This window comes from Mobula birostris, chromosome 20, assembly GCF_030028105.1.
Source record: "Mobula birostris isolate sMobBir1 chromosome 20, sMobBir1.hap1, whole genome shotgun sequence".
Lineage (NCBI taxonomy): Eukaryota > Metazoa > Chordata > Chondrichthyes > Myliobatiformes > Myliobatidae > Mobula > Mobula birostris.
This window is the reverse complement of record NC_092389.1, coordinates 39,030,339-39,042,376: the sequence shown is the minus strand read 5'-3', so window position 1 is coordinate 39,042,376 and position 12,038 is coordinate 39,030,339.

The following is a 12,038-nucleotide window of genomic DNA, read 5'->3' as shown; positions in this document are numbered from 1 at the left end:
TGTCGGCAGGTAGATTTGACGATCTGGTTCATCGTCTCCAACCATTTTGCATCAGTGTACGCACAGTATACTCTGAGACTGGCAATCACCATTTGAGTTTTAGCTTCAGGTGCAAGTCAACAGGCTGTAGCAGCTAGCTACAAACTGGCGTCAAGCACAGGGTCCTCCATAATTTTGGAGGTCTGTAAAGCTTTATGGAAAGCATTGCAGCCAGAGTTCCTTCCCTGCCCTTCAGTCGCCCAATGGGAAGCTATTGCAGCACAGGAGGAAATGCGATGCTACCAAGCGGACCAATCACAGTTGTTCAGTCTGCGTTGCGGTGATGCACAGTTACATTTTGGGAGAGTGGCGCAGGCTACAGCGTAGGGTTGGCGTAGAGTACAGCATAGGGTACGCTGCTACGCCACACCTAGGCGTACATTTGATGCACAAGTATAAATCAGTCTTTATAGCTAAGCTGAACACGTAGGCACATTGACTCACTGGACCCATTTCCAAGTTCCATATCAACTACTGCATCAAGGTCAAGATCGGGTCTTGAATGATCTCAGTGAAAAGGTACTGGGAAAAAACTATACAGATTCTCTGGATGGCAAATTTGTACAAAGGAGAGGTGAAGCTGAGAAACCCCAAAATATGAAGTGAGGTTCATTCAGTTTCACCATGAACACACCAAACACGTGTACGCACAGAGACAGTTTTTCCCGCACACTGAAGTTCTCACTTACAGGAATCTTGCTTCACACTTGTACTTTTTGCTCACACTCATCAATGTGCACTGATGTTCGCTCTCTCGAGTGTGCTTCCTCACAATTCTCTCACACTCACTTCTATTCACCAGTTGCACTTACTAGGAAACAAACTGTAACCTTTGCTGTAACACAGTCTATCATATTGGCACCCATATCTCACAATCAATATTCTCTTTCACACACACAGACAGACAAATGTGGGTGGAGGTTCCCACCCTGGGGTTCACGGATCCTTTGCTTAATCGTATATGTCCATGGCATTAAAAAGATTGGAAACCCCTGCATTTGGGTCTGCAAAGAGGATATCAGTTGATAGAAAAAGGTACAGTTGGAAAAGATTGAAAACTGTCCACTTACTGAAACAACGTGACTTTTTTTTCAATCCAGCAGCTGATATGTCTGTTTTAGGAAAGATTCTTTAAAATAATGCCATCAGCACAAAGGAGACCAACAAGATCTCACATATGATGGCCTGGCATTGTGATGAGTAGAATTCAAGTTATAATGGAACAATATGGCCACAGTTTATCTTTTGCTTTATAAAACATTGTTTGCCTGTATTCATGGGTATAAATGTGTGATTGAATGACAATTAAACATGAATGAAAAATCCTGCAAAAGTAGTGAATATGGCCCAGTCCATCAACCAGTCAATATATTCTCATTAGAAGTTTGTCAAAGTTTTAGATGACGTGCTGAATCTGTGCAAAGCTCTAAGAAAGCAGAGGCGCTGCAATGCTTTCTTCATAATTGCACTTACATGCTGACCCCAGGACAGATCCTGTGAAATTATAACACTGACGAATATAAAGTTGCTGAGCCACTCCACCTCTGATCCCCTGTTGAGGACAGGCTCATGGATCTCCTGCTTTCTTCTCCTGAATTCAATAATCTGCTCCTTGGTCTTGTTGACATTGAGTGACAGGTTGTTGTGGTGCCACTCAGTCAGATTTTGAATCTCCCTCTTCTACGCTGGTTCATTACAACCTTCGATTTGGCCAACAGCAGTGGTGTCAGCAGAAAACTTAAGTGTGGTAAATCTGGAGCAAAACTCCCACTGCATCAGACAGACATAGATTCAAGCTCACCCTACAGGTGAGTTTATGACTGTCATTGCTGCTTCTGTTAGTATTATTGCTGCAGTTTGTATTGTGGCTGTCATGATTATTGCTGTTGGAGATGCCTCTTTCACAACTGCTGTTGGTATTGCGGCTTCTGTTTGAGTTCTTGCTGTTTATTGTCTGAGACACAGATAACCAGGGTGGGGCTGATAATCACAGTCCTGTGGTGAGGCTGTCATGATGCCCAAGGTGAGGGCATCCTTCAGTTAATCTCGGAGGCTATGGTGGTATAGAGTGGCCAAGGCCTTCCCATTCCAACCAATCTCTTGAACCCAGCTTTCTCACTCCCAAATAAGGGACAAAAGTAGCAGTCAAAAACTTGTGTTTACCCCGAGAAAGACTACCATGACCGTGATCTGTTAACCCTCGATTAAACTGGGTAGCAGTAGGGCTGATGATGGTGGGCTTTCACCGGCCTCATGCTCTTACACCAGGTGAATTTCCCCTTCAGCATGAAACCAGAATCGGGAGGATTGGGAATAGTGGCCCCTACTATCACCGTCCTCCCGACACTGGACAGTCTTAGCAGCACAGTTGCAGCCTGCAGGAGATCTGCTTCCTCACAGTCACACAGTGACCTTGACTCCGATGGTGGGACCTCTCATTGGCGGAGAGTCTAGTGCAGCCGACCTGCACGTGCTCGACAGGATCCTGAGCAGGAGATGGACTGGTCATGATCCGAGGTTGGAGAGAGGAACTGTGATGCGTAGGGACTGGCTCCCTTCGACCTCCTGAAGCGGCCACACTTTCGCTCTGCCAGATGATTATCAAGATGGATGGACTGGTCGGTCAGAACCTTTAAGTTCTCTGCGGGCTCTCCCAAGGTGAGGGCATCCTTCAGTTCATCTCGGAGGCTGTGGTGGTATGGAGTGGCCAAGGCCTTCCCATTCCAAACAATCTCTTGAGCCAAGGTCCAAAATTCGATTTTGTAGTCAGCTGCTGACTGTCCCACCTATTGAATCTTCATCAGGTGGTCCGAGGCTCAGCAATCTCCAGCAGGGTGATGAAACACCTTCCTCATGGCGGCTCTGAATTCCTCCGAATCTGAGCAAAACTTTGACCTCCGTTCCCAATGCACAGTAGCCCAGGCCAGGGCTCTTCCAGTCAGGAGAAAGATACAGAAGAACACTTTTCCGTGCTCCAAAGGGAACCGGAGCGGCTGGAGTTCAAACACTACTGAGCATTGGGTGAGGAAGCTGAGGCAAGAACCTGGGTCATCATCGAATCTCTCCGAGTTGAAAGATGTGCTGGCTCCACAGAACAAATGACTGGCTCTCCTGAGTGACTCTCGCTTCCTCCTTGAGAAAGGTGATAAATAGCTACCTGGAGATTGTGAATCTCGTGACAGCCCCCTTCAGTCTCACTCTTTGCCTCCTGGCAGTCAGCCAATCTGCTATTCATACTCGTACCTTTCCAGTAATACCATGGTCTCTTATTTTGATAAGCTGCATCATTTGTGTTATCTTATCAAAGTCCTTCTGAAAATCCAAATGCAAATAAACATGATCCACTGACTCTCTTTTGTCTAACTTGTCTGTTATTTCCTCGGAGAATTCCAGCAAATTTGTCAGGCAAGATTTCCCCTTTAGAAAACCACGCTGAAGTTCGCCTATTCTATTATGCGACTCTAAGTGCACCAAAACCTCATCCTTAATAAAAGACTAACATTTTGGCAACCACTGTTTTCAGGGTAACTGGCCGATAATTTTCTTTCTTCTGCCTCTCCCTTTTTAATGAATGGAGTGACATTTACGATTTTCCAGTCCTCATCAACCATTTCAGAGTCTCGTGCATCTTGCATGATCATCACTGATGGTTCCACAATCTCTTTAGCGACCTCCTTCAGAAATCTGGGATGTGGTCCATCTGCTCCAGGAGGCTTATCTACCTCAGGCTTTTCAACTTCACAAGCACCTTCTCCTTAGTAATAGCAACAACACTCACCTCTGTCCTCTGGCACTCTCACAATTCTTGCATTCTGCTAGTGTCTTCCAGAGTGAAGAGTGATGCAAAATACTTATTAGGTTCATCTACCATTCCTTTGATCCCCATTACTACCTCTCCAGCTTCATTTTCCAGCAGTCTGATACCTACTCTTGTCTCTCTTTTACTCCTTCTATATCTGCAAAAACTTTTTATATCCTCTTTTGTATTATCCACTAGCTTCCCTTCACATTTCATCTTTTCTCTCTTAGTGGCTTTTATAGTTCTCTTCTGTTCATTTTCAAAAGCTTCCAAATCCTCTACTTTCCCACTAATTTCTGCAATATTATATCCCCTCTCTTTTGCTTTTATGCCGGCTTTGAATTCCTTTGTCAGCCGCAGTTTTCTCAGGCTCCCTTTAGAATACTTCCAGGGTAATAATCTCTGGGTTGCTGCTTGTGCCATGTGCCAGTGAGGGCAAGACTGGGCTCATTTGGCAGGTGAATGTGTGGCTGAGGAACTGGTGCAGGGGATAAGGTTTCAGATAAATGATCATTGGGATCCCTTATGGGAAGGTATCACCTGTACAACAGGGATGGGCTACACCTGACCACGAGGGATACCAATATCCTTGTGGGCAGGTTTGCTCGAACCATTGGGGAGGATTTAAACTAATTTCACTGGGGGATGGGAACTGGAGCGATAGGGCTGAGGATAGTGTATAGGAGACTGTCAGGAAAGACAAGCAGATGACAGGGTAAAATTACGGTCAGTGGGATGGGTTGCATTGTAACGGGAAGACAAAATTACAAATACAGGACTGAAGATGTTATGTTTGAATGCATGCAGTATAGGAAATAAGATAGATGATCTTGTAATTCAGTTAGAGTCTGGCAGGTGTGATGCTGTGGGTACCACGGAGGCATGGCTGAAAGATGAATGTAGCTGGGAGCTTAATATCCCAGGGTACACAATCTTTCAAAAGGACAGGCTGGTAAGCAGAGGAGGAGAAGTGGCTCTGCTGGTAACAAATGAAATCAAATCTTCAGATAAAAGTGACATAGGATCGGAACATGTAGAATCTTTGTGGGTAGAGTTATGAAACAGCAAGGGTAAAAAGACCCTGATGGGAGGTATATACAGGACTCTGAACAGTAGCCAGGATGTGGTCTACAATTTACAGCGGCAGATACATAGAAAAAAGCATGTCAAAAAGGCAATGATATGTTAGTCCTGCAGGTGGATAGGGAATATCAAGTTCTTACTGGATACCAAGAAGGAGAATATGTGGATTGCCATTCCAAATAGATTTTTGGAGTTGCTTGTGGTTGAGCCCACTAGGGGATCAGCAATTCTGGATTGGGTGTTGTGTTATGAACCGGATATGATTAAGGAGATCAAGGTAATGGGACACCTAGGAAACAGTGATCATAATCTGATAGAACTCACCCTGAAGTTTGAGAAGGAGAAGCTAAAGCCAGATGTATCAGTGTTACATAGGAGTAATGGGAATTACAGAGGCATAAGAGACGAGTTGGCCAAAGTTGATTGGAAGGAATGGCTGGAATTTCTTGTAGCAATGATGCCAGCAGTTGGGAAAATGATGGAATGGATAATAAGGGATGGAATACCAAGACACTTGAAATTACGGAACTGGGCTTTCTGGCCCAACACTTTCATTCCAACTTAAAGAGCAATATAGTGATCAGTCAAAACCAACATGGGGCACGAAAGTGAACTTGTGAAGTTCTTTGAGGATGTGTGTCGTAAGTGAGGCATAGAGTCATAACAGACTACAGCACCAAAACAAGCCCTTTTGCCCATGTGCCCAACTACGATTCTGCCTCGTCCCATCAACCTGGAGCTGGAGCATAGCCCTCCCCACCCCTCCCATCATGTACCTATCCAAATTTCTCTTAAATGTTGAAATTGAACTCACATCTGGCACTTCTGCTGGCAGCTTGTTCCACTCTCACTTCCCACTGAGTGAAGAAGGTTCCCTTCATGTTCTCCTTAAACACTTCACCTTCCACCCTTAACCCATGTTCTTTAGTTCTAGTCTCACATAACCTTAGTGGAAAAAGCTTGGCCAGATGGAGCAAGTTTGAACCACTGTCATTCGTCGCCATCTCTGTTAACATTGATTTATTAAGTTTTTTTCTGACAGCCACAAATCTGACAGCTAATGAAAGTTAAGCATTCAGCAGGAGGTGTTTGTTATTTATCACAGCCCCAAGTTCCACAACAGAAGGAATTGAGTATTTTATACAGCACCAGAATTTCACCAGGGTTCTTTGTGTCCCAAATCCACACACATTTATCTTATTGTAATATGTCCCAGCGTTTCATCTGAAACTTTGACAAACTTCTATAGGTGTATGGTGGAGAATGTATTGACTGCCTGGTATGGAAAGACCAAATCCTGCAAAAGTAGTGGATACGGCCCAGTCCATCACAGAATAAACCTTCCCCACCATTGAGCACATCTACAAGAAACGCTGTCACAGCAAAGCTGCCTCCATCAGCAGGGGACTCCACCACACAGGAGATGCTCTCTTCTCACTGCTGCCATCAGAAAGAAGGTATTGGAGTCTCAGTATTCACATCACTAGGTTCAGGAACAGTTGTTACCCCTCAACCATCAGGCTCTTGAAGCAAAGGGGCTAACTTCACTTAACCTGTGAGAAGGCAGAGCTTAGGAAGGTTAATGGCGCCTAACGGCGACTGCTTCGCTTGCATCTTCGGAAACAGCTCTATTTCTATCTTTAATGTCTCTATTTTACCCTTTCAGAGTTCCTTTGAAGACCCTGACCTGGAGTTACATGCTGACTATGGCTCTTTGCAGGAATGGGACCCATCTCAGGGGTTCACAGCTGGTCGTTGTTCAGCATGCCAAGGGCTCGGCCTAAGAGCTCTGCTTGCCTTTGGAGGACCGGGATCTCGTAGCTCTGGAGACAGAGGGATTGGAGGAGATCGATGTGTCTTTGGAGACAGGAGATCTCTGGCTGTGTGCCCAGAGACCCGAGATCTTTGGGCACAGAGCTCGGAAAACGCCACGCAATGGACTTCGAACATCGCAAACCAACGAGTGTCACAAAGGGGGGGGGCATTGGGAACAGACCCAAACGCAAGACACAGACACTGAAGTACAAGGAACAGGACTTGACTAGAGTAGGGACGTGACAGGATAGAGGTAAGGAGCAGGGACAAGAACGCAGACTTGGACTAGGGAAAGCGGAACCAGGACTAGAAACCATGGACTAGGAAACAAGGCTTCGACTCCGAGCCCGAGACTGGACAAGGACCCAGAACCTGGGCCTTGCCTCAGGCTCGGACCCCAGAACCAGGTAAGGACATGACATGGCTTCAGGACAGGACATGGCTGGGGTCTTGAGTCTTGAGCTTGGCTGCAGGCTGGGGTCTTGGGTCTTGAGCTTGGCTGCAGGCTGGGGTCTTGGGTCTTCGAGGCTTGTGTTCTTGGTTCAAGGTCACCACTTAATATTCCTGAGCTCCTGTTTGCTGAAAATGTGAGCTTGCGTCTTACTTACTTGCACTGTTGTCTCAAGAGCAGAACTCCAGAACGACAATCCAAAAGAACACTGGTATCGAGCTGCAATGCTGGAAGTGTTCTGGTGTGAATGAGGGTCATGACTGCAGTTTCAATTAGATGCAAAAAGTACTGACATGAGTAGGTGTGAGGAGGGTTGAAGGGAGCTATTCACAGAAATTTGGCCAACACTTACAGTCACTTTATATTTGCAAAAATAGATTATCTACACTTTATGTTTGTGAGGGCTCCAGGAATACAATTAGGTTTGTGTTACTTTATCAAAAAGGAATATTTCACTTTCAAATTATTTATCATAAAAATCTATTTGCTTTGACCATGTTTCAGCATTTTGCATCCTGACATACAGAACAGCATTTTTCAAATGTTTCTCTGTTAGTCATCATCATCATCATCATCGTGTACTGTGTCATGTGACATGAGTGATCATGGTCCATGACAATGACTGTTCTTGGCAAAGTTTTCTGCAGAAATACTTTGCCATTCCCTTTTTTCTCAGCCGTGTCTTTACAAGACGGGTGACCCCAGCCGTTATCAGTACTCTTCGGAGATTGTCTGCCTGGTGTCAGTGGTCACCTAACCAGGACTTGTGATATGTACCAGCTGCTCATATGACCATCCATCACCTGCTCACATGGTTTCACGTAACTTGTAATTAGCCTCAGTTGCTGTCTGTAACATTTTGCTGTACACATATTGCTTGCTATTATTTCATTCATCCACAGGAGGGGGACATCAACAGCAAAATTGTCATTTCATAAGCAAAAAAAGATTCTGCAGATGCTGGAAGTCCAGAGCAATGCACACAAAATGCTGGAGGAACTCAGCATCAATATAAATGAATAAACAGTGAATTTCTGGGCTGAGACCCTTCAATATTGTCACAATGGTGGGGCATTGGGAGCAAGGGTGGACCCAAATGCAAGACACATCTTGTGAGGTAAAGTAAAATGAGTTTATTGTATGATACCAGGAGAGCAACGCAGAAACAGGAATAGCGAACTGGACAAGGACTCAGGACTACGACTAGGCTGGGACAAGGGTCTGGGCTAGGACTCGGAATCAGCTCCCAGAACTAGAGGAGACATGAAGAGGCTACGGTATGGACTCCGAGCCAGGGACTGGGCAAGGACCCAGTACCTGGGTCTTGCCTCGGGCTCGGACCCCAGAACCAGGCATGGACATGACATGGGCTAGGGAGAGGAGGAACATGGAAAAACAGAGCCTCAGTCTCAGGAGAACAGGTACATGGAACCATGGACATATACACAGAACAGAGAGCCGGGACCCCTCCTTGGGTACAGGACATAGGGCCGGGACTCACACACAGAACAGAGAGCCGGGACCCCTCCTTAGGTACAGGACATAGCCGGGACTCATGACCCCCGCGGGGCAACCGCAAGACGGCCTGACTTACCCCATGGAGGCGAGGACAAAACAAGACGTGACCCCCAGCGGGGCAATGGCAAAACGGCCAGACTTACCCCACGGAGGCGAGGACAAGACAAGACCAACAGGAAAGAACACCAGACAGTACCTATCTAGCTCCGGTGATAGAACTAGACCGAAGTGCAGGCGAGGGCTGCAGACGAGGGCTAGAGGCGAGAGGGGCAGAGAAGGGATTCAGACGGGGGGTGGGGGGTAGGACAGGAATCACAGACCGCCAGGGCCAGAACTTGACTCGGAACTTGGATGCCGCCAGGACCAGGACTTGACTCAGTACGTGGATGCTGCCAGGACCGGGACTTGATTTGGAACTTGGATGCCCCTGGAGCCAGGACTTGACTTGGAGCCTACGGGTAGTGGTGAGCTCTCGACTCGGCCCGGGAACAGTAGACAGCGGTTCTTGATTCCCTCCGGCGGGTTAACTGACGGACCCACCTTGGTGACGAAACTTTGCAGGCTCGCTTTGGCGAGGTAACTTGACAGGGTTGCTCCAGTGAGGAAAGGCGAATTACCGGCACTGACTTCGGGCGGAGACTAGGCTTGCTCCGGCCAGATGACATTGGCACGCCGTACCTTTGGTGACTTTGCAAACGCTCTCGCGCCAAACGGCTGAAAGTTGGAGACTATAAACTACCGGTTCAGTCGAGAGTAAATTGCCTCCAATCACCAAAGCTGAGGGACACGGGAAAACAGGGAACCAAAGGGAAACAGGGAGTCAACGGTCCGGATCGTAACATAAGCAAAGTAAATTTAAAGGGACCCCGATCCGGATGATGACAAATATTACCATTTATTAAACACTTCGAACTGCCCTTGAATTGGGTAGCCATTAAACGTCCACTACGTTGGTGGGTCTGTGGTTCCATGCAGGTGTGAAGATAAAAGATTCTCTCTCCTGAAGAACAATTTCTTTTCCAGTCATTCTAATGGTGACCACAGTCCAAAAGTAAAGAGATTGGTCACTTGACCTCTGCTTTACTCTAAGTGTGTCAAAAATTGCCTTAGGAATGCTACTGCAGTCTTCTTAAACTCTTGAGAGGAAACTTGAGGCAAAGTGAGAATCGGAATGTAGGCAGCGGCTAGGTTACTAATAATATCACACAGAGTGCCCTGTGCATGGTCGTGAGATAATTAGCAAGGAAGCAGGAAAATAAGTCCTAGCTCAAGGACACAACACGCTGCCACAGCTGAGGCTCGAACTACCGACCTTCAGTTCACTGGACCGATGCCTTAACCACTTGGCCACGTGCCAAAACGTATTTTGGAACTACAGCATGGTTATAGGCCTTCTGAGCCAATGAGTCCATCATGTCCAATTATTACCATGTTATCAGTTAACCTACGAACCCGGAGTCTTTGGAATGTGGGAGGTAACTGCTTTTGAGTCGAGTGATCTTGGTGTGAATGCTACGTAGCCTCCTCCCAGATGGGACTGGGACAAACAGTTCATGAACAGGTTGGGTGGGGTCCTCAGTGCTACTGGCCCTTTTCCAGTACCTTTCTGAAAATAAGACAATAAGATATATGAGCAGAATTCTGACATTTGGCCCATTGAGTCTGCTGTGCCATTTCATCATGACTGATCCATTTTCCTCGCAGCTCCAATCTCCTGCCTTCTCCCCATATCCTCCACGACCTGACTAATCAAGAGTCCATCCACCGTTACTTTAAATATACCCAATGACGACCTCTGAGCCACCGGTGGCAATGAATTCCACAGCTTCACCACTCTCTGCCTAAAGAAATTTCTCCTCATCTCCAGTCTAAAAGGATTCCGAGACAGCATCCTCAGGTCTTAGACTCTCCCACCACAGGAAACATCCTCTCTACGTCCATTCTATTGAGGTCTTTTAACGTCTGATAGGTTCCAATGTGAATCATGAGTATATGAGAGCAGTGGTTGAGTCTCTACACTATACTGCATGCCAAGGCATTGTACAACAAGCGAGTGAGTTTCTTGAAACTGTGCAGCTGCTTTACAACTTCTTTTCAATCTCAGTTGCCCATGATCTTTTCATGAAGAAACCGAGAGAACTGAAAACAACTGCACAGCCCGTGGAGTTGAAGAAATCACCAGATACATGCTGGGCATGGCAGTATACAGATTTGTGGGCTGTAAGGAAATCACTCCCTACCATTCTAGCTACACTACAGGATATTATGTGTAACCGGGTGACCGTCGGATGTTATTCAGTCTCGTTAAAAGTGTACTTGTGCATCCATTTGGGTAACGCTAGAACAGTTGTCTGTGCCTTTAAGGGAGACGGTGATGTCATTACACATGCGCGGGATAGTGGGGAGACCATTTTGTTTCTGCAGAAGACGCTGGTGGGGCGTTGGAATTGAGTTCCTCCCCAAGACTGGACATGGTGAGGAACGGTGAGTATTAATTGACAATATCCATGTGAATTCTGTTATGCTTGTTGGCGAATCGAGAATATCGGTAATTTCACATGTTTTACATGTGGATGCTTTAGATTTCCACGAGTGAAGAAATCGACGCTGGGTAGCATGGCTTATGCAAAGTTCCTCACCATCCAAGTAGGTCAGTCTTCCCGTAATTTAACTACCAAGCAATACCTTGTGAAAGTTATGCCAAAGTGTACCTTTTGTCTAACTTTATTGTATCCTGACTGATCGTCCATGTAACAGTGTAACGTGAATGTTTAGTCTCTGTTCGGAAGTTCAGCATGTGTGTACTAAAAAGTAGTTGACGTCTTAGATCAGCTGTATTCGTTTACATTTTTCGTTGCTACGTATAAGATGCAGGGTGGGTGGGATTCTAATGTTGTTTGTATTGTGTTCTGTCAGGATTGCCACTATCGTATTAGTTCTGGTATTTTTCATACTGCGTACGCAATTTTGTCCGTACACGAGGGTGTGAATCGAAGGTTAAACTGAGATTGTAACGGCAAGGACTGGTTGTAGATTCGGTCGTTTTGTTTTGTGACCCTCTTCTGGCACTTAAACATCTAAAACAGATAAAGGAATTAAAACCCAAAAAAAGTACTTGTTGTCCTGCATGTGTACTTTTCCCCAGGCTACAAAGTGTGGTACCAGGAGAGGGGCTAATCCCAAGCTAGTTGAGAAGGTCCCTGATTGTTGTATGCAGTATAATATACAATACCTAATATTTTCATTGCTATGTATAAGATGCAGGGTGTGTGGGATTCTAATGTTGTTTGTATTGTGTTCCTTCAGGATTGCCACTACCGTATTAGTACCATA